Source organism: Lepus europaeus, chromosome 5 (genome assembly GCF_033115175.1).
Source record: "Lepus europaeus isolate LE1 chromosome 5, mLepTim1.pri, whole genome shotgun sequence".
Classification (NCBI taxonomy): domain Eukaryota; kingdom Metazoa; phylum Chordata; class Mammalia; order Lagomorpha; family Leporidae; genus Lepus; species Lepus europaeus.
The window spans coordinates 148,392,455-148,412,066 of record NC_084831.1 but is presented as its reverse complement, the minus strand read 5'-3'; positions in this window follow the sequence as shown (position 1 = coordinate 148,412,066).

Here is a 19,612-nt window from a genome sequence, read left to right as displayed (position 1 = left end):
GCTTTCAAATAAATAAATAAATACCCGCTTTCAAATAAATAAATAAATAAATAAATCTAAAATAAATAAACAGCCAAGGTGGCCCCATGTAAAATCTAGATTAAATTCCTGGGTCCTTACCTCAATCCCAGCACTGGGTCATTGTGGGCACTTGGAGAGTGAACCAGCACTTTCTCTCTCTCTCTCTGTTTTTCTCTGTTTCTCTCTACCTCCCAAATAAGTTTAAAAAATTAAAGGTCAGTGTTTAGAAGAAATGCGAATGGGATGATTCATTTGGGTACTAGGGAGCCCTCTTTTTTAAAGATTTATTTTATTTATTTGAAAGACAGAGTTACAGAGAGAGGTAGAGACAGAGAGAGAGAGGTCTTCCATCTATTGGTTCACTCCCCAGATGGCCGCAATGGCCAGAGCTGTGCTGATCTGAAGCCAGGAGCCAGGAGCTTCTTCCGGGTCTCCCATGCGGGTGCAGGGGCCCAAGGACTTGGGCAATCTTCTACTGCTTTCCCAGGCCATAGCAGAGAGCTGGATTGGAAGTGGATCAATCCGGGACTAGAACCGGCGCCCATATGGGATGCCAGCACTGCAGGTTAGGGCTTTAACCCACTGCACCACAGCGCCGGCCCCCAGAGAGCCCTTCTTGAATTCTAGAGATGAGGGCTGTTGTCGTAGGTACTCTTAGACCTACCTAAACAGTGAGAGAAGAAAACAGCACTTGGACCTCATTCAGAAACAGGTGGTGCTGTGGGGTGGTGCTCAACGGACAAGGCTGGACTTGAATTGGGCCTGTGGTCAGCACTGGTGGGTCTGATGAACTTGCTTCCTCCCAGCCCACAGAGTGGCTGTCACCTGGGCACAACAGCATTGCGCAGTGTGAGGCTTCACCGTTTTATTTACTTATTCTTAAAAACAGCCCTTGGACATTGTAACAAAATAATAGTGGTGGTGTAATAAGAAGTTACTTCAACATTCAGGAGCCATTGCTGTGGTTAAACCTCCACCTGCAGTGTCTGCATCCCATATGGGTGCCGGTTCAAGTCCCAGCTGCTCCACTTCTGATCCAGCTCTATGCTAATGTGCCTGGGAAAGCAGTGGAAGGTGGCCCCAGTGCTTGGGCCCCTGGAGGAAGCTCCTGGCTCCTGGCTTCAGCCCTGGCCGTTGCGATCATTTGGGGAGTGAACCAGCGGATGGAAGACTCTCTCCTCTCTGTATCTCTGCCTCTCAAATAAATCAATCTTAAAACAAAAACAACCTGAACACCTGCTGCATAAGGGTGGAAGGTGATTGTGCTGGGCCAAGGTGGTGCAGCTGCACCTGGGCCTCCCCCCAGCCAGGTAGAAGACTGAGCCAGCAATGAGGACCAGGCAGGATGAGGACCAGGGAAGCCTGGACAGCCCCCAGTTGGTGTCTCGGGGTAGGCTTTGCTGTGCGCATCCCCTGCATTGCCACGGCCCAAAACCAGCTTCTTAAGATCACAATTCAGAGAAATCATTTCACCAAGGCCCCAAGCAAGCCCAAAGATCAGTAAAATGGATCTTTCCTGGTACAAAGGGAGAGCAGTTTAGGAAGAGTTCTTTGTTTTGCTTTGCCTTTCACATTTACTCAGCAGGGTTACAGAGCGAGAGGGAGAGACAGAGAAAGACAGAGCTTCCATCTGCTGGTCTACACCCCAGATGGCCAACACAGCCAGGACTAAACCAGGCCAAAGCCAGGAATTCTATTTGGATCTCCCATGTGGATGCAGGGGCCCAAGCACCTGGGCCATCATCATCTGCTGCCTTTCCAGGCACCTTAGCAGGCAGATTTTGGATTTGAAGTGGAGCAGCCGGGACTCGAACCAGGGATGCAGGTTTAATAAACAATGGCTCAAACTGCTGTGCCACAGCACCAGCCCTGGAAGACTCGTTTTTAAAGCTAATAATGGATTCTGGCAAGGGTTCTTTTTTTTTTTTTTTAAGATTTATTTATTTATTTGAAAGTCAGAGTTACGCAGAGAGAAGAGAGGGAGAGAGAGAGAGAGAGAGAGAGAGAGAGAGAGAGAGGTCTTCCATCTGCTGGTTCACTCCCCAGATGGGTATAATGGCGGGAGCTGCACCAATCTGAAGCCAGGAACCAGGAGCTTCTTCCGGGTCTCCCATGTGGGTGCAGGGGCCCAAGGACTTGGGCCATCTTCTACTGCTTTCCCAGGCCATAGCAGGGAGCTGGATTGGAAGTGGAGCAGCCAGTTCTCGAACCGGCGCCCATATGGGATGCCGGCACTTCAGGCCAGAGCATTAACCCACTGTGCCACAGCGCCGGCCCCGTGACAAGGGTTCTTAACAGATGCAAAACCCCTGGACAAAATATTATTGGGGAATAGGAAAAAAAATCACAGCTTCTCAGATATTTTCCCTTGTAAAATTCTCTTTACTTTTGAAATTTCTCTCAATCAAGTCAAAGGTAGAAAGGTCTTCACCACAGAGTGTACAGCCTTGATGTCTCCTCCTCTGAGGCCACAGGAGAACAGCAGGTGCGAAGTGCCCAAATCACCACACAGTGCCCATGTTTAATCTGAAGCCAGGGGCCAGTGTTGTGGTGGAGCAGGTGAAGCCGCTGCCTGCAATGCTGGCATTCCATATGAGCATCGGTTCGAGCCCTGGCTGCTCCACTTCTGATCCAGCTCCTTGCTAATGCACCTGGGAAAACAGCAGAAGATGGCCCAAGTGCTTGGACCCCTACACCCGTGTGAGAGACCTGGATGGAGTTCCAGGCTCCTGGTTTCAGCCTGGCCCAGTCCTAGCTGTTGCATTTGGGGAGTGAACCTGCAGATGGAAGATCTCTCTCTGAATCTCCTTCTCTCTCTGTAACTCTACCTTTCAAATTAAAAAAAAAAAAATCTTAAAAAAACATAAGAAGCCAGCCAAACATATCCAGGATGAGGGACCTAGACATAACAACTGGCCAGGACTCCTTAAAGCACCTACTGTCATGGGAAATTTTTTCAAGAAGTGGAGTAGGGAAGCTTTATATCAAAATAAATAAAGAGCAAATGCACTATTTGTACTTAGATGATAGGGAATAATGGCCATAGCCATCACTTTAGCACAACTGGCAGCATTAAAGTCAGATGTCCAGAGAGGGGCGTTTGGCATAGCCATCGAGATGCTGCTTGGGATACTTTCATCCCATATCCAAGGGCCTGGGTTTGAGTCCTGGCTCTGCTTCCAGTTGCAGCTCCCTGCTAATGCCCACTCTGGGAGGCACCAGGAACTGGACCCTGCCACCGATGTGGGAGACCTGGATTGGGATCCAGGCTCCTGCATCAGCCTGACCAAGCCCTGGCTGTTGTGGGCACTGGGGAAGTGCACCAATAGATGAGAGATCTCTTTTTCTCTATGTCTCTCTGGCTTTCAAATAAAATGAATTAGGTGAATAAAACAGTCTTTTAAAGCCCTACATTGTCTACTTGGCTATATTCCTGGATTACTGTTGATGTCCTCAGGTGTGATGAGGAAGTTGTGGATGGCTGTAGAATGTTCTCATTCGCGGGAGATGTGGGCAGACAGTTCAGGAGTTAAGTGTCACGATGTCTGTATTTTCAAACGATCCCATCAAAATTGTGTTTATATACATGTCTATACATATAGCTTTAAAAAGGAGAGAAAAACCAAATGTGAACCAAAAAAATAATAATAAAATAAAAAGGAGAAGAGGCCGGCGCCGTGGCTTAACAGGCTAATCCTCTGCCTTGGGGCGCCAGCACATCGGGTTCTAGTCCCGGTCGGGGCGCCGGATTCTATCCCGGTTGCCCCTCTTCCAGGCCAGCTCTCTGCTATGGCCCGGGAAGGCAGTGGAGGATGGCCCAAGTCCTTGGGCCCTGCACCTGCATGGGAGACCAGGAGAAGCACCTGGCTCCTGGCTTCGGATCAGCGCGATGAGCCAGCCGCAGCGGCCATTGGAGGGTGAACCAACGGCAAAGGAAGACCTTTCTCTCTGTCTCTCTCTCTCACTATCCACTCTGCCTGTCAAAAATAAATAAATAAAAAAAGAAAAATAAAAAGGAGAAGAAAGTTCCCCCTTTTGTTAGAAACACTTCTTCGAAGTATGATGAAGAGCCGGTGCTGTGGCATAGTGGATAAAGCCCCCGCCTGCTGTGCTGGCATCCCATATGGGCGCCAGTTCCAGTCCCACCTGTTCTACTTCCCATCAAGCTCTCTGCTATGGCCTGGGAAAGCAGTAGAAGATGGCCCAAGTCCTTGGGCCCCTGCACCCGCGTGGGAGACCTGGAAGAAGCTCCTGGCTCCTGGCTTCAGATCTGCTCAGCTCTGGCTGTTCCATCATCTGGGGAGTGAACCAGCAGATGGGAGACCTCTATCTCCTCTCTCTCTCTTTCTCTCCCTCTGCCTCTCTGTAGTTCTGACTTTCAAATAAATCAATACATCTTAAAAAAAAAAAAAGAAGTATGATGAAGTGAATAGACCATGATAAATCTTTTTCTATAGAGAACTTCTGAAAAACTGGTCTTGGTCATTCTCCGAATGGCCAGAGCAGAAGCCACCCTGTGTCCGCTTGTGTCTGTCCAAGGAGGAGCCCTCTCAGTGCCTCATGTCCTGAGCAGCCTGCCCAGGTGCCAGCTAACAGAGTGATTGATGACTCGCTTCCTCGGGCGGGAATGAAGGGAACAGACCACGCTGGTGGTGGTCAGTCATCTTCAGAAACTTCACCCCACACAGGGGAGTTGGGAAAGTGTGGCTTTGACACCCATGGGAGGCTGGTGGCCCATACATCCTCATCCAGACATGTCAAGGTCAAAGTCGCTCAGCACCGGTGGGACACACAGGAGGCATTGTTTCCCGGGAATAACCTGCATCCTTGCAACACGTTAAACTGGCCCCGGCATTCCCTTTCATCACCTGGTCATGCAAACATCATTTTTCATCGTTATCCAGCTCTGATCAGAATAATGTCACCTGCTCCTGGGGAGCCAAGTCCCTCCCACCACATTGACCCATGACAAAATGCAAGAGTGAGGTGCAGGAAAAAAAAAAAAAAAAAAACCAACCCAGTGTCCTGGATAGCATTACTTCCACAAGAAAACCCAAGGGTTACGACTTCATATATGCCACTCTATGGACGTATATCCATGGGTGAGCATGACTCAAGCATCTATGTGCATGGCCCAGACCCTTTGTTTTCATAGCTTCATTCCCCTCCAGGGATTCCCATCCCTATGGGTCCTCAGCCTCCACCTCCCTCACCCTCACCTGGTCCAGACTGAAGTCATCGACCTCCCGAACAATACTGGAGCCTCCATCCCCCTTCTTGGAAGCTTTCCAAACTCCCCGTCTCCACCTCAACCTCCTCACTTAGCGGCACCAAGTTCTGCTGGGTAGCCCCCAGAGATGTCTCCTGAAATCTCCAATCTCACAGCTGCTGCCTTGGCCTGGGGCTTCTCGCTGCCTGAAGTTTGAAAGACCCCCTTTCCAAGTGCAGCCAGGCTTTTGAGAACACAGCTTCCATTAGTCACCCCTCTTACCAAGGATCCTTTGATACATAAGATAAACCCCTCATTCCTCAGGGCAGAATAAGAAACCTTTCTGGGGCCGGAGCCGGGGCCCTGGCGCAGGTTAATCCTCCGCCTGCAGCACCGACATTCTATATGGGTGCTGGTTCTAGTCCTGGCTGCTGCTCTTCTAGTCCAGCTCTCTGCTATGGGCTGGGAAATCAGCAGAAGATAGCCTGAGTCCTTGGGCCCCTGCACCCGCATGGGAGACCTGGAGGAAGCTTCTGGCTCCTGGCTTCGGGTCGGCACAGCTCCAGCTGTTGCGTCCAACTGGGGGAGTAAACCAGCGGATGGAAGATCTCTCTCTCTCTGCCTCTACCTCTCTCTGTCTGTAACTCTACCTCTCAGATAAATAAATAAAATCTTAAGGGAAAAAAAAAAAAAAAGAAGAAGCCTTTCCTAAATGTAGAGGCTGTGGCACAGAGGGTTAGGCTGCTGTTTGGGATGCCCTCAACCCTTATCAGAGTGCCAGGGATGGAAGTCTCCCTCTGCCTGCTTTCTTTCTTTTTCTTTTTTTCAGATTTATTTATTTATTTATTTGAAAGGCAAAGTTACAGATAAAGAGAGAGAGAGAGAGAGAGAGATCTTCTCTCTGCCGGTTCACTCCTCAAATGGCCACAATGGCTGGGGCTGGGCCAGGTTAGAACTAGGAGCCAGGAGCTTCATCCAGGTCCCTCACATGGGTGCAGGTGCCCGAGCACTTGGGCCATCTTCCACTGCTTTCCCAGGCCACAGCAGAGAGCTGGATCGGAAGTGGAGCAGCCAGGACTCAAACCAGTGCCCATATGGGATGCTGGCACTGCAGGCGCAGGCTTTACCCGCTACGCCACAGCGCTGGCCCCAGCCATGGTTATTGGCCTTCCTTGTTAGGTCCTGCACAGCAGAGCACCAGGCCAGGCCCAGCCACAGGAGGACGCCAGCTCAGGTGAGCGGCACGTGGAGGTCACTCTGTCCTTGCGTATGCTCTTCCTTCTCACAGTGCCCTCTGAGCTCCTCTTGGAAGAGCTAGTCCAAATGTCACTCCCTGTGGAAAGCCACCTGTCACTCTCAGTCCCTGTCTCCCTGGGGAGAGGCAGCTGCTGAGGCAACCTGTGCACCTTCCAGTCACACTAGAGCATCTTAGGTCCCTTGTCCCAGGGGTTAGGACCCAAGTGGATTCCCATTTGAATAAGTAAATATCCTCTCTACTTGGGTCCTTTTTTTTTTTTTTTAAAGATTTATTTTAATTATTTGGCCGGCACCGCGACTCACTAGGCTAATCCTCCGCCTGTGATGCCGGCACACCGGGTTCTAGTCCTGGTCGGGGCACGGATCCTGTCCCGGTTGCCCCTCTTCCAGGCCAGCTCTCTGCTGTGGCCCGGGAGTGCAGTGGAGGATGGCCCAAGTGCTTGGGCCCTGCACCCCATGGGAGACCAGGAGAAGCACCTGGCTCCTGCCATCGGATCAGCGTGGTGCGCCGGCCGCAGCGGCCATTGGAGGGTGAACCAACGGCAAAAGGAAGACCTTTCTCTCTGTCTCTCTCTCTCACTGTCCACTCTGCCTGTCAAAAAAAAAATTTATTTTAATTATTTAACAAGCAGAGTTACAGAGAGACGCAGAGACAGAGAGAGAGGTCCTCCATCCACTGGTTCACTCCTCAGATGGCCACAACGGCCCAGAGCTGCGCCGATCTGAAGCCAGGAGCCAGGAGCTTCTTCCAGGTCTCCCATGTGGGTGCAGGGGCCCAAGGACTTGGGCCATCTTCTACTGTTTTCCTAGGCCATAGCAGAGAGCTGGATCAGAAGAGGAGCAGCCGGGACTAGAACCGGTGCCCATATGGGATGCCGGCGCTTCAGGCCAGGGCATTAACCCGCTGCACCACAGCACAGGCCCCTGGGTCCTCTTTCAAAGAAGCCTTGGGCCAGCATTCAGCTAAGTTGCCACCTACTATGCCAGCATTCCATATCAAAGCACCATTTCAAGTTCTGACTGCTTCACTTCCCATTCAGCTGTCTGCTAGCGAGCCTGGGAAGGCAGCAGAAGACGGACCCTGCCACCCACATGGGAGAACTGGATGGAGCTCCGGGCTCCTGGCTTCGGTCGGGGCAAGGCTGGTCCATTGCAGCTATTTGGAGAATGAACCAGTGGATGAAAGATTCTCTCTCTCTCTCTCCCTATCAATAAAAATAAATAAATAAAAGAGGCCTTGAGCTGATGTTAATTTAGAGACACACGGCCTCACAAACAAGCATACTCATGCACATAATATTTGCAGTCGAAACAGTGAACAGAGAAGGGGCGAGATTCAAGAACAAGTGTCAGCTGTTGGGTCCTGACGGCCCAGGCAACTGTGCTATGCATCAGTAGTTAATCGTTTGGTTATGAGGTCTTTCATCGTGACACCATTTGTCCTAACAGGACTCAGTGATGAATGTGGGGCAACCAGAGGAGGAATGAGGCAAAGAAAAACCTTCAGCAACCCCGGCGAATTCGAATATCAAGCAGGGTCGTCTCTAACCCTAAGGATCTGGTATTCTGTCATCCCCGTGTTCAGTTCAGAAACTAGAACCACTCCTGTAATTGCAACAAAGTATTTAGTAGGGGAATTAGATGCTGACAAGATTCCCAGGAGGGTGGAAGCGCCCCCACATTGGGTCTCCAGAGCTGACTTGTAGGATGACCTTGGAGCAGCTGTAACCCCTAGGGCTGGACCTGCTGGGTTTCCAAGTGAGATCCACTCTCTGCCTGTGCTGTAGACCAGAGCCAGACAGGAGAGCTGCAGAAGAGGAACGCTGTGTGCCCTGACATTTCTGCCAGGCAGGGTTCTAACTTCCAGCCCATATCTTCCAGGGTCCCTACACATAAGTCTAACTCGCAGCCCCCATCACGTCTGAATCCCTTGTAGCAACCAAGCCTGAGATGCGTAGCCCTTGGTCATCCTGCTCAGGCAGATGTAGAAGCACCAGGAGGATGGGATGGAGGCACCTGCACCCAGGGAACATCCCTTGCTCAGCAGCCCCCAGCTGTCACTTCCCGTAGAATTAGAACGACGAAAGGTGCCACGTGACCCTTCCACGGGTAATAAACCACACTTCCCAAAGCTGTGACACCCAGAGATCCTCATCTGGTTTACTGCCAAATGGGGACATTTGGAATTCATACGGTGAATTGTTCTGGATCATGTCGGAAGAGCGAACTTTTCACAAGGAGCATGCTGTAAAACTCTATAAACATGATGCCTTGTGAAAAATAATTTATAACTCATAAAATGATGGAGGGAGGACCCAACATGGAATACAAACACAAACAAATGAAGCTATCTGCATTTCAGACAGAGAGGAAAAAGAAGTAGCTCAAGCGATCTTGAACACATCCTATCCACTCACTCCTTCTCCTCAGAGTCAATGCGGTGAGAATTACAATCACATCTTGAACCAATCAAGCTTGCTTTTCACAGCTGTGTGGTCAGCAATTCTAAAACTATTTTCGATGTAGGAATGAGCAAGCAAGTGCTTTTTTTTATCATGCTGTTAGCCTGGCTTCTCATTGTTGGGAAGGGAAGACATACATATGGAACAGAAAAGGCTAGCAGTGGCCCTGTATGTTGAGTTGGAAACAGAGTTATCAGTGTTAACTCTCAATTTTTAGCACATAGATGTATTCATGTTTATGTATGTGCACGTACCACATATGATAGCCACATGCACACAACTTCTTTCCCAATCTTGTCCTCTGAAGGGGCCTACAAGCAACGGCACCCCAGAAACAACTGGTGCATCGAAAAGTCCATTTCTTGGCTTCTAAATACCACTCCCCACTAAAAGGAAACAACGCTATTTGGCGCACCTAGGTCAGAGCTGAAAAAACATAGGATGATCCTGGAACATCTAGTGCCAAAAAATTTAAAAGTGCTGGAGATGCTGGGGACATGTCCAAAGCTGGAGGAGGCAACTTCAAGGGCCTCCCAGTAGCCCAATCCAGGATGATTTAAACATAAAGATAATCATAGGAGGTCCCATGGCAGGATGGGAGGTCTCATCTCCCCAAAGAAACAGTGACGCAGGCAACTGTTCAGGGCCAAGAACATCATTGTAGGGGCCACAATATAGTTGAGAAGTGCCAGTCCTGGTGGAGAAAAATACCCGAGAGTAGAGGCACTGATGAGGGTTAAGAACTGTTTTGTTTTACCCAAGTCACCTCTCCCCTGAAAAGGCCCCTTGGTCTGATTTCTCCACAGGGGAGCATGGGAGCTCCTGAGCGTGTTTCGCAGGATGCTGCCTGGGGGGGGGGGGGGGCACTCTGGCTTGCCCCAGAACACTGCCGGGTCAGGCTGCACCATCTGGGGACTGCTAGAAGCAGAGATGGGGAGGGAGTGCGCCTGGTGCGCTATTCCCAGGGATGCTGCTCAAGGCTTCACAGGCTCCATCAAGAGGCCTGTGCACGAACCCCACAGAACAACTTGCCTGCACACCCCTCCCAAGCAGCTGCTGTGTGCCCCCAGCACCCCTTGCACCCCACTGTGTGTAGTGTCCAACGTGCACCTGCAGACAGCACATAGATTTCAACAGCAGCTGTGGACTGTGGCCGCCAGTTCACTTCTGCGGAACTGGGAGACCGCCCCACCTTGAACACTTCCTGGCACTGCCCCAGGGAAAATAAACGGGAAGTTTTCAGCACGAGGCCCGGCTTTGTGGGATCAAGAGAAGGCTCACAATCCTCAGACGTCCCCCCTAAGAAGGAACAAGAGGAGTGAAACGAGGACATCCACAGAGAAGTTCTGAGTGACCCCTGATCCCTCGCCGCACCCACAGATGCAGTCTTTGGACTGGAGGTGGCAACTGCTGCTGCTTCTTCTTTTTTAAAGATTTATTTTATTTATTCGAAAGTCAGAGTTAAACACAGAAAGCAGGAGAGGCAGAGAGAGAGAGAGAGAGAGAGAGAGAGAGAGGTCTTCCATCTGCTGGTTCACTCCCTAGATGGCCGCAATGGCCGGAGCTGCGCTGATCCAAAGCCAGGAGCCAGGAGCTTCTTCCAGGTCTCCCACAAGGGTGCAGGGGCCCAAGGATTTGGGCCATCCTCCACTGCTTTCCCAGGCCATAGCATAGAGCTGGATCGGAAGGGGAGCAGCCGGGACTAGAACTGGCGCCCACATGGGATGCTGATGCTTCAGCCCAGGGTTTTAACCCACTGCGCCACAGCGCCGGCCCCAAAGTAACTGCTTCTTAAAATAAAAAGGCAGCCATGCAGGGCTTCAAAGACAATGAAGACTCAGGAAAATGGGACACTACCAAAGAACAAAATAGACCTCCAGTGGCTGACCCCAAGGAAGTAAGGGTTTATCAACTGCCCGAGAGAGTTCAAAACGGTCATCCTAGAGAAGCTCAGTGAACGGCGAGAGCACACAGACAGCTGAACACGGTCAGTGAAGTAACGCATGTCCAGAGTAAGGAGCTTTACAAAGACAGGAGTCTCAGAAGAGAAGCAAACATGAATTCTGCAAAATGCAATAGGGTGTTTCAGGGGCACTCAATCAAGCAGCCCGATCAATGAATCTGAACGTGGATCAGCTGAAACTAAAAAAGAATGACAAAGTGAAGAAAGCCTATGGGAATTAGGGACATCATTCAGCAAACCCATATATATATATATATATATACACACACACACACACATCATAGAAGCCCCAGAAGGAGCAGAAAAGAGGAAGGAACTAAAAGCTTATTTAAAGAAATCATGACAGAGACAGACAACTTCCCAAAACTGGAGACGGAAATGAAAATCCAAATCCACACATTCCAAAGAACTCGGAGTGAAACAGATTAAGAAGGTTTTCACCAGGACATGTTATAATCAAATCATTAATAGTAAAAGAGACTATTAAAAGCAGTAAGAGAAAAGTGACTCAAAGAAACCTCCAGACCCCAGTACAAGAGGGTCGGTGGATTCATCAGCAGAAATCTTCCAGGACTGGAGAAAGCAGGGTGATATGCTGAAAAGTACTGAAAGAAAAAATCCTTCCAACCAAGATTACTATGGTGATAAGCCTGTCCTTCAGAAATGAAATGGAGATGGAGCAAAAACGAAGGGAGTTCATCGCACTAGACTTGGCTTCCCAGAAATGCTGACAATTCCTCAGCTTGAAACAGAAGCATGCTAATTAACATGGAAACATACACGCTAATGCTGCAGTGGTGGTGTGTAATTCACTTGTAACTTTACTAAAAGACCTAAAAGATAAAGGTTTTAAAACCATAGCTACAATAAGTTGTTAATGGATACATTAGAAAAGGTGCCAATTGGGCCGGCGCTGTGGTACGGTGGGTTAAAGCCCCAGTCTGCAGCACCTGCATCCTGTATGGGCGCTGGTTCGAGTCCCAGCTGTTACACTTCCGATCCAGCTCTCTGCTGTGGCCTGGGAAAGCAGTAGAAGATGGCCCAAGTCCTTGGGCCCCTGCACCTGCGTGGGAGACCCAGAAGAAGCTCCTGGCTCCTGGTTTCGGATCAGTGCAGCTCTGGCCGTTGCAGTCATTTGGGGAGTGAACCAATGGTACGGAAGAACTTTCTCTCTCTCTCTCTACCTCGCTCTGTAACTCTGTCTTTCAAATAAATAGAATAAATCTTAAAAAAAAAAAAAAGGTGCAAACTGTGACATCAATAACAAAGTGTGGGGACATGTATATGGGCAAAATTATAGAGAATTTTTTTCTTTCTGTATTTTTATTTATTTATTTGAGAGGGAGGGAGAGAGAGAGGGAGAGAGCGAGAGGATGCTCTCATCTGCTGGTTCACTCTCCAAATGTTTGCCACTTCTGGGGCCATCAGGCTGACCCTGGGAACCAGGAATCCCATCCAGCTCTCTCACATGGGTGGCAGGGACCCAGTAATTTCTGCCATTACCACTGCCTCCCAGGGTCTGTACTGGCAAAAAGCTGGAGTCAGAAGCCAGAGCCAGGATTCAAACCCAGTGTTCTGAAATCCTTTGGAGGTGTCCCACCCAGTGTCTTAACCATCAGGCCAAATGTTTGTGTCTGCACTTCAAATTAAGCTGTTATCCTCTAAAAGTAGGCTATTTTAATTATAAGATGTTTTGTGTAAGCCTCACGGTAATCACAAAGAAAAAAACCTGCTGTGTATACAGAAAAAATAAAGAGAAAGGAGTCAAAGTATACCCCTACAAAGACCATCAATCACAAGAGAAGACAGTAATAGAGGAAGAAGGAACTATAAAATGGTCAGAAAACAATGAGCAAAATGGCAATGCAAGTTCTTATCTATGAGTAATTTCTTTAAAGGTAAATGGATTAAATTATCCAATCAAAACACACAGATTGAATGGGTAAAAAACCATGATCTAACAATATGCTGCCTAAAACGGAATCACTTCATATTTAAGAACACACAGTCTGAAAGTAAAGGGACAGGAAAAGATAGTCCATGGCAATGAGAGCAGGGATGGTTGTACTTAGCATAGGCAAAACAGATTACAGTCAAAAACCATCCCAAGAGACAAAGAAGCTCGTTACACTCACACAACGATAAAGGGGCCATTTCAAGAGGATACCACAGTTGTAACTATCCTGGATATGTACCCAACACTGGAGCACCTAAATACAGAAAACAAATAAAAACAGAAGCTAAGAGAGACATAAGAAAGTGATATTATGTTACTAGAAGACATTTCAAAACGGATCATCCCAATAGAAAATCAAGAAGTCCTAGCTGGAGCAATTAGGCTAAAAAATAAATAAAAGTAATTAAAATTAAAAAAAATAAGTGAGTTATCTGTTTGCAGATGACAAGATTTTATATCTGGAAACCCCTAAAAACTCCACCAAAAATTATGAGAACTAATGAACAAATTCAGTACAAAAATCAGCTTTGTCTATACACCAACAGTAACCTATTAAAAAAATAATTAAGATTGGGGTGGGTATTTGGTGCAATGGTTTAGACTTCTGCATCCCATAGCAGAGTGTCTGTTTGAGTCCAGGCTTCACTTCCATTCCTGCCTCTTTGAGAGGCAGCGGAGTTTTGCTCCAGTACTTGAGTTCCTGCCTCCCATGTGGGAGACCTGGATTCAGTTCCTGGTCCTTAGCTCTGGGCTGGCCCAGCCCTAGCTGTTATAAGCATTTGTGGAATGAACCAGCAGATGGAAGAACTCTCTATGCCTTTGAATAAAATGAATAAAAAATAATTTAAAAAGAGAAAATAATTCCACATAAAATAGAATCGAAAGGATAAAATAATCAAGTATAAATTTAACCACGGAAGTGAAAGGCCTATGTGTTGTCAACTGTATACAACATTGATTAAAGAAACTACAGCAGAAATGGGGCTGGTGCTGTGGCATGGTGGTTTAAGCCCTGGCCTGCAATACCAGCATCCCACATGGGTGCGAGTTCGAATCTCAGCTCTCCACTTCCAATCCAGATCCCTGCTAATGTGCCTGGGAAAGCAGTGGAAGATGGCCCAAGTCCTTGGACCCCTGCCACCCATGTCAGAGACTTGGAAGAGGCTCTTGGTTTCAGATCAGCCCAGCTCCAGCTGTTGTGGCAATTTGGGGAGTGAACTAGCGATGCAAGACCTCTCTCTATCTCTCTCCTTTTCTCTCTGCCTCTCTCTCTCCCTCAAACTCTTTCAAATAAATAAAATAAAATAAAATAAAAAATAAACTACAGCAGAAATAAATGAAAAGATATATGTCAGTAGATTGGAAGAATTAATATTGTTAGAATGTTCATACTCAGGCCGGCACCGTGGCTTAACAGGCTAATCCTCTGCCTTGCGGCGCCAGCACACCAGGTTCTAGTCCCGGTCAGGGCGCCAGATTCTATCCCGGTTGCCCCTCTTCCAGGCCAGCTCTCTGCTGTGGCCCGGGAAGGCAGTGGAGGATGGCCCAAGTGCTTGGGCCCTGCACCCGCATGGGAGACCAGGAGAAGCACCTGACTCCTGGCTTCGGATCAGCAAGATGCGCCGGCCGCAGCGGCCATTGGAGGGTGAACCAACGGCAAAAAGGAAGACCTTTCTCTCTGTCTCTCTCTCTCTCACTATCCACTCTGCCTGTCCAAAAAAAAAAAAAAAAAAAAATTAAATAAATAAATAAATTTTTAAAAAAATGTTCATACTCATATCACTCCAAACAATCTATAGATTCAATGCAAAGCCTATCAAAACTTCAATAGCTTTTTCACAGAAATAGCAGACAATCCAAAAATTCACACATAGTCACAAAAGACTCCAAAGAGCCAGGGAAATCTTGAGAAAGAAGAACAAAGCGGGAAGCATCATGATTTCAAACTAGACTACAAAGCTATAATAATCAAAGCGGTATAGCACTGGCATAAAATCAGGTACATGGACCACTGTAACGAGACAGAGAGCTCAGGAACAAATCCACACACGCTCAGTCAGCTGCTCTCTGACAAGGTTGCAGAGCACACTCAGGAGGAAAGGATGATGTCTTCAATAAAAGGTGCTGGGGAAACTGGATATCCACACGTAAAAGAATAAAATTGGCTGCTTACCTTCATATCATACACAAAAATCAACTCAAAATGGCTTGAAGACTTGCATGTAAGAAGTGCAATTGCGAAGTTCCTGGAAGGAAGCGCGGGGGAAAGCTCCTCGGCTTTGTTCCAGGCAATGAACCCAAAAGGAGAGGCAGCGAAAGTGAAATTCTGGGGGGCTACATCAAACTAAAGGAAGCAACAAAGTGAAAAAGCAACCTACAGAACATGAGAAAATATTTGCAACCATGCATCTGATGTGTTGATATACAAAACAGACAAGGAGTGCATGCAGCCTTCATGAATCGAATTCAAGAAGAAAAACAATCCGTCTTGCGGCACCGGCACACCGGGTTCTAGTCCCGGTTGGGGCACCGATCCTGTCCCGGTTGCTCCTCTTCCAGCCCAGCTCTCTGCTGTGGCCAGGGAGTGCAGTGGAGGATGGCCCAAGTGCTTGGGCCCTGCACCCCATGGGAGACCAGGATAAGCACCTGGCTCCTGCCATCGGATCAGCGCGGTGCGCCGGCCGCAGCGCGCCTACCGCGGTGGCCACTGGAGGGTGAACCAACGGCAAAAAGGAAGACCTTTCTCTCTGTCTCTCTCTCACTGTCCACTCTGCCTGTCAAAAAAAAAAAAAAAAAAAAAGAGAAACAAGGAGGCCAGCACTGTGGAGTAGCAGGTAAAGCCTCCATCTACTGCCGGCTCCCATATAGGCACCAGTTCGAGCCCCGGCTGCTCCACTTGTGATCCAGCTCTCTGCTGTGGCCTGGGAAAGCTGTAAAAGATGGCCCATGTCCTGGCCCCTGCACCCATGTGGGAGACCCAGAAGACACTCCAGGCTTCAGATTGGCACAACTCTGGCCATTGCAGCCATTTGAGGAGTGAACCAGTGGATGGAAGATCTCTCTCTCTCTGCCTCTGCCTCTCTGTAACTCTGCCTTTCAAATTAAAAAGAGAAAAGAAAAGAAAAAGCCCTGCTCCCAGGATGGCTCCTCCTTAAAGGTGAACCCTCATGACTAAAAAAGAAAAAAAAAAAAAAAAGAAAGAAAAACAAAAACCTAAAAAAATTGGAGATAGGACTCAACTAAACATTTCACCAAAGAAGACATACAAATGGCCAACAGGTATACTGAAAGGTACTCAACATCACTACTCATCAAGGAGACGCAAATCAAAACCATAATGAAGTATCATCTCATACCCGCTTAGATGGCGATTATTAAAAAAATAGCAAGTGTTAGCAAAGATGTGGACTAAAGGGAATGTAAACTGGTAAGTCATGATGGAAAACAGTAGGAAAATTCCTCAAAACACAGAAATGCCATATTACCAGCAATCCCACTCCTGTGTGTGTATCTAAAGGAAATGAAATTAGTGTCTTACAGAGATAGCTGTACTGCCATGCTCATGGGAACATTATCCAACTTAACCAAGACACAATCTACTTATCCATGGCTGGACAAATGGATACAGAAAACGTGGTTCATATACACAGCTGAACACTATTCAGGCTTACAAAGAAGGGAATCCTGTCATTTACAACATGGGTAGATCTGGAGCTACCACCTGCAATGCCACATCCCCTATGTCTCTGGTTCAAGTCCCTGCTAATGTCCCTGGGAAAGCAGCAGAAGATGGTCCAAATCCTTGGGCCTCTGCCATGCATGGGGGAGACTTGGGATTCCTGGCTCCTGGCTTCTGCCAGGCTATTGACATTTGGAGAGTGAACCAACAGATGAAGATATTTCTCTCTCTCTCCTCCCTCTTTCTCGTTCTGTCTTCTCTCTCATGTTCTGCCTTTCAAATAAATACATCTTTAAAAAATAAACCTTTAAAAAAATGTAACATAAGATCCATCCTTTTAGCAAACACTAAATATAGTATATAGCATCGTTAACTACAGTCTTTTTTTTTTTTTAAGATTTATTTAATTATTTGAAAGTCAGAGTTACACAGAGGAGAGGCAGAGAGAGAGAAAGGTCTTCCATCCGATGATTCCCTCTCCAATTGGCTGCAACGGCCAGAGCTGTGCCAATCCAAAGCCAGGTGCCAGGAGCTTCTTCCAGATCTCCCATGCAGGTGCAGGGGCCCAAGGACTTGGGCCATCTTCTACTGCTTTCCCAGGCCATAGCAGAGAGCTGGATCGGAAGTAGAGCAGCCAGGTCTCGAACCGTTGCCTGTATGGGATGCCGGTGCTTCAAGCCAGGGCATTAACCCACTGTGCCACAGCACCGGCCCCAACTACAGTCCTAATGCATATGGATGGCCAGAACCTACTCATTCTCCATAACTGAATCTATCCTTAAACCAACGCCTCCAATTTACCCCGCCCCTATGGTAACCACCCCTATGGTAACCAGCCTATGGTAACCACCGTTACTGTCTGCCTCTGTGGGTTCATCTTCGGATCATGGAGTATTTGTCCAGCCTGGCCCAGCCCTGGCCATTGCAGCCATCTGGGAAATGAACAAGCAGATGGAAGATCTCTGTCTCTCCTCACCTCTCTGTTACTCTGCCTTTCAAACAAATAAATGAAATCTTAACAAACTCTGCAATGCTAGACTGTAACCTATTGCATATAATAGAAATCCATGAATCCATACTGATAAATGGGGAACACAAAATGCTCCTTTTTATTGTAGAATGCTAACTACCAAATGCAGAAGGAATGGTGGAGTTAGAAATCACTTCCCAACCACTACCGTAATTAATCCATGCACAAATCATCAAAGGGATGTTAAAACTGGAAGGGTCAAAGTGTGGCTTGCCAAGCTGGGAATTCCCTGTTGTAGAGGCGGCCAGTAGCCAAGTGAGGACCAAACACAGTCCCAGACAGAGCCCGCCCCCGGACCATGGTCCTCTCCTGTCTGGTGGTCGCCTTGCCCAGCCTTGAGTGGCAGTCACACAAGTGACTCCTCCAGCCCCAGCCAAGCTTCAGATGAGAGTGGGCCTGGCCAACAGCAATGCAGTCCCAAGAACCCTGCCCCAGGATTGGTCCTGACTATGACCACAAACACCGGGATAATAAATGATGACTGTCTTTAAATTCTTTGATTAACATACAATGCTTGTACATTTTGACGGGGATGATTATCTTAATTAAGCTGTGAGGTTGATGCGATATGCAGGAATAGTTTAACAGCTCCCTACACATTAATTATTAATTACAAAGGGACAAATATTAACCATAACCACGGAGAACTTCTACAGACATTAACTTAACCAGTGATCAAAGATAACGCTACAAGACTGGGAAAAACTACCACCACTGCCTTCTGCTAGGGCCAGCCTAAATGACGAGGAAACAGAAAATCTAGATCAAGGACATTCTGCAAATTTCTATTGATGTTAATTTCTCAATGGGGTAATTAGAACATGGTTATAGAAGTAAAAAGTTTTTTAAAATTATTAATTTGAAAGGCAGAGTTACAGAAACAGAAGTGTGTGGAGGACGTGGGGGCAGAGAGGGAGGTATTCTCCCATCACACATTCACTTCCGGAATGGCTGGGGCTGGGCCAGAACGAAGCCAGGCGCCAGGAGCTTCTTCCAGGTCTCCCATGTGGGTGTGGCAGGGGCCCAAGCACTTGGGCCACCTTCCCAGGCACATCAGCAGGGAGATGGGTGGGAAAACGGAGGATCTGGGACTCGAACCTGCGCTCTGATATAGGACGCTACTTGCAAGCAGCAGCTTAGCCTGCTGCACCACAATGCCAACCCCAGAGTAAATTCTAGGAAATGCATACAGAAGCATTTAGGGATGAAGAAATTTGATATTGCAACTCTCAAGTGCTTCAGGAAAAAAAATCTGGATTGACTGACCTACCTACTGAATGTGAGTGCAGGGACCCAAGCACTTGGTCCATCTTCCCCTGCTTTCCCAGGTGCATTAGCGGGGAGCTGGATTGTTAGTGGGGCAGCCGGGACTCAAGCCAGCGTTAACCTGCTGTGCCACAACACCAGCCCCACAATGAAGGTCCCAAGCACAGCTGATGGCAGGCCCTTTCCTCCTTCTTTCTCTGGCTGTTCCTCACCAGGTAACCCAGGTACAGTGCCACAGGGAACCAAGGCTGACACCTGACCAAACTGAAGGAAACCAAACTGATGGTCACCATTTTAACCCATTTGCTTTACAGACGGTGGGGGTGAGAAAGGGAGCAGGACAGTAAAATCTCTTTTTTCCTAAACCATGTGGCCAAACAGACTTCTTAAAAATGCAAGATAAGGTGGAGCCGGCGCCATGGTGCAGTAGGTTAATCCTCCGCCTGCAGCGCCAGCATCCCATATAGGCGCTGGTTCTAGTCCCGGCTGCTCCTCTTCCAATCCAGCTCTCTGCTGTGGCCTGGGAAAGCAGCAGAGGATGGCTCAAGTCCTTGGGCCCCTGAACCCGCATGGGAGACCAGGAAGAAGCACCTGGCTCTTGGCTTCGAATCAGCACAGCTCTGGCCCTTGTGGCCATTTGGGGAGTGAACCAATGGAAGAAGACCTGTCTCTTTGTCTCTCTCCCTCAAATAAATAAATAAAATCTTAAAAACATTTTTAAAAAAAGGAAAATGAGGTGTAGAACTTAGTATATCAAAAGAAACACTT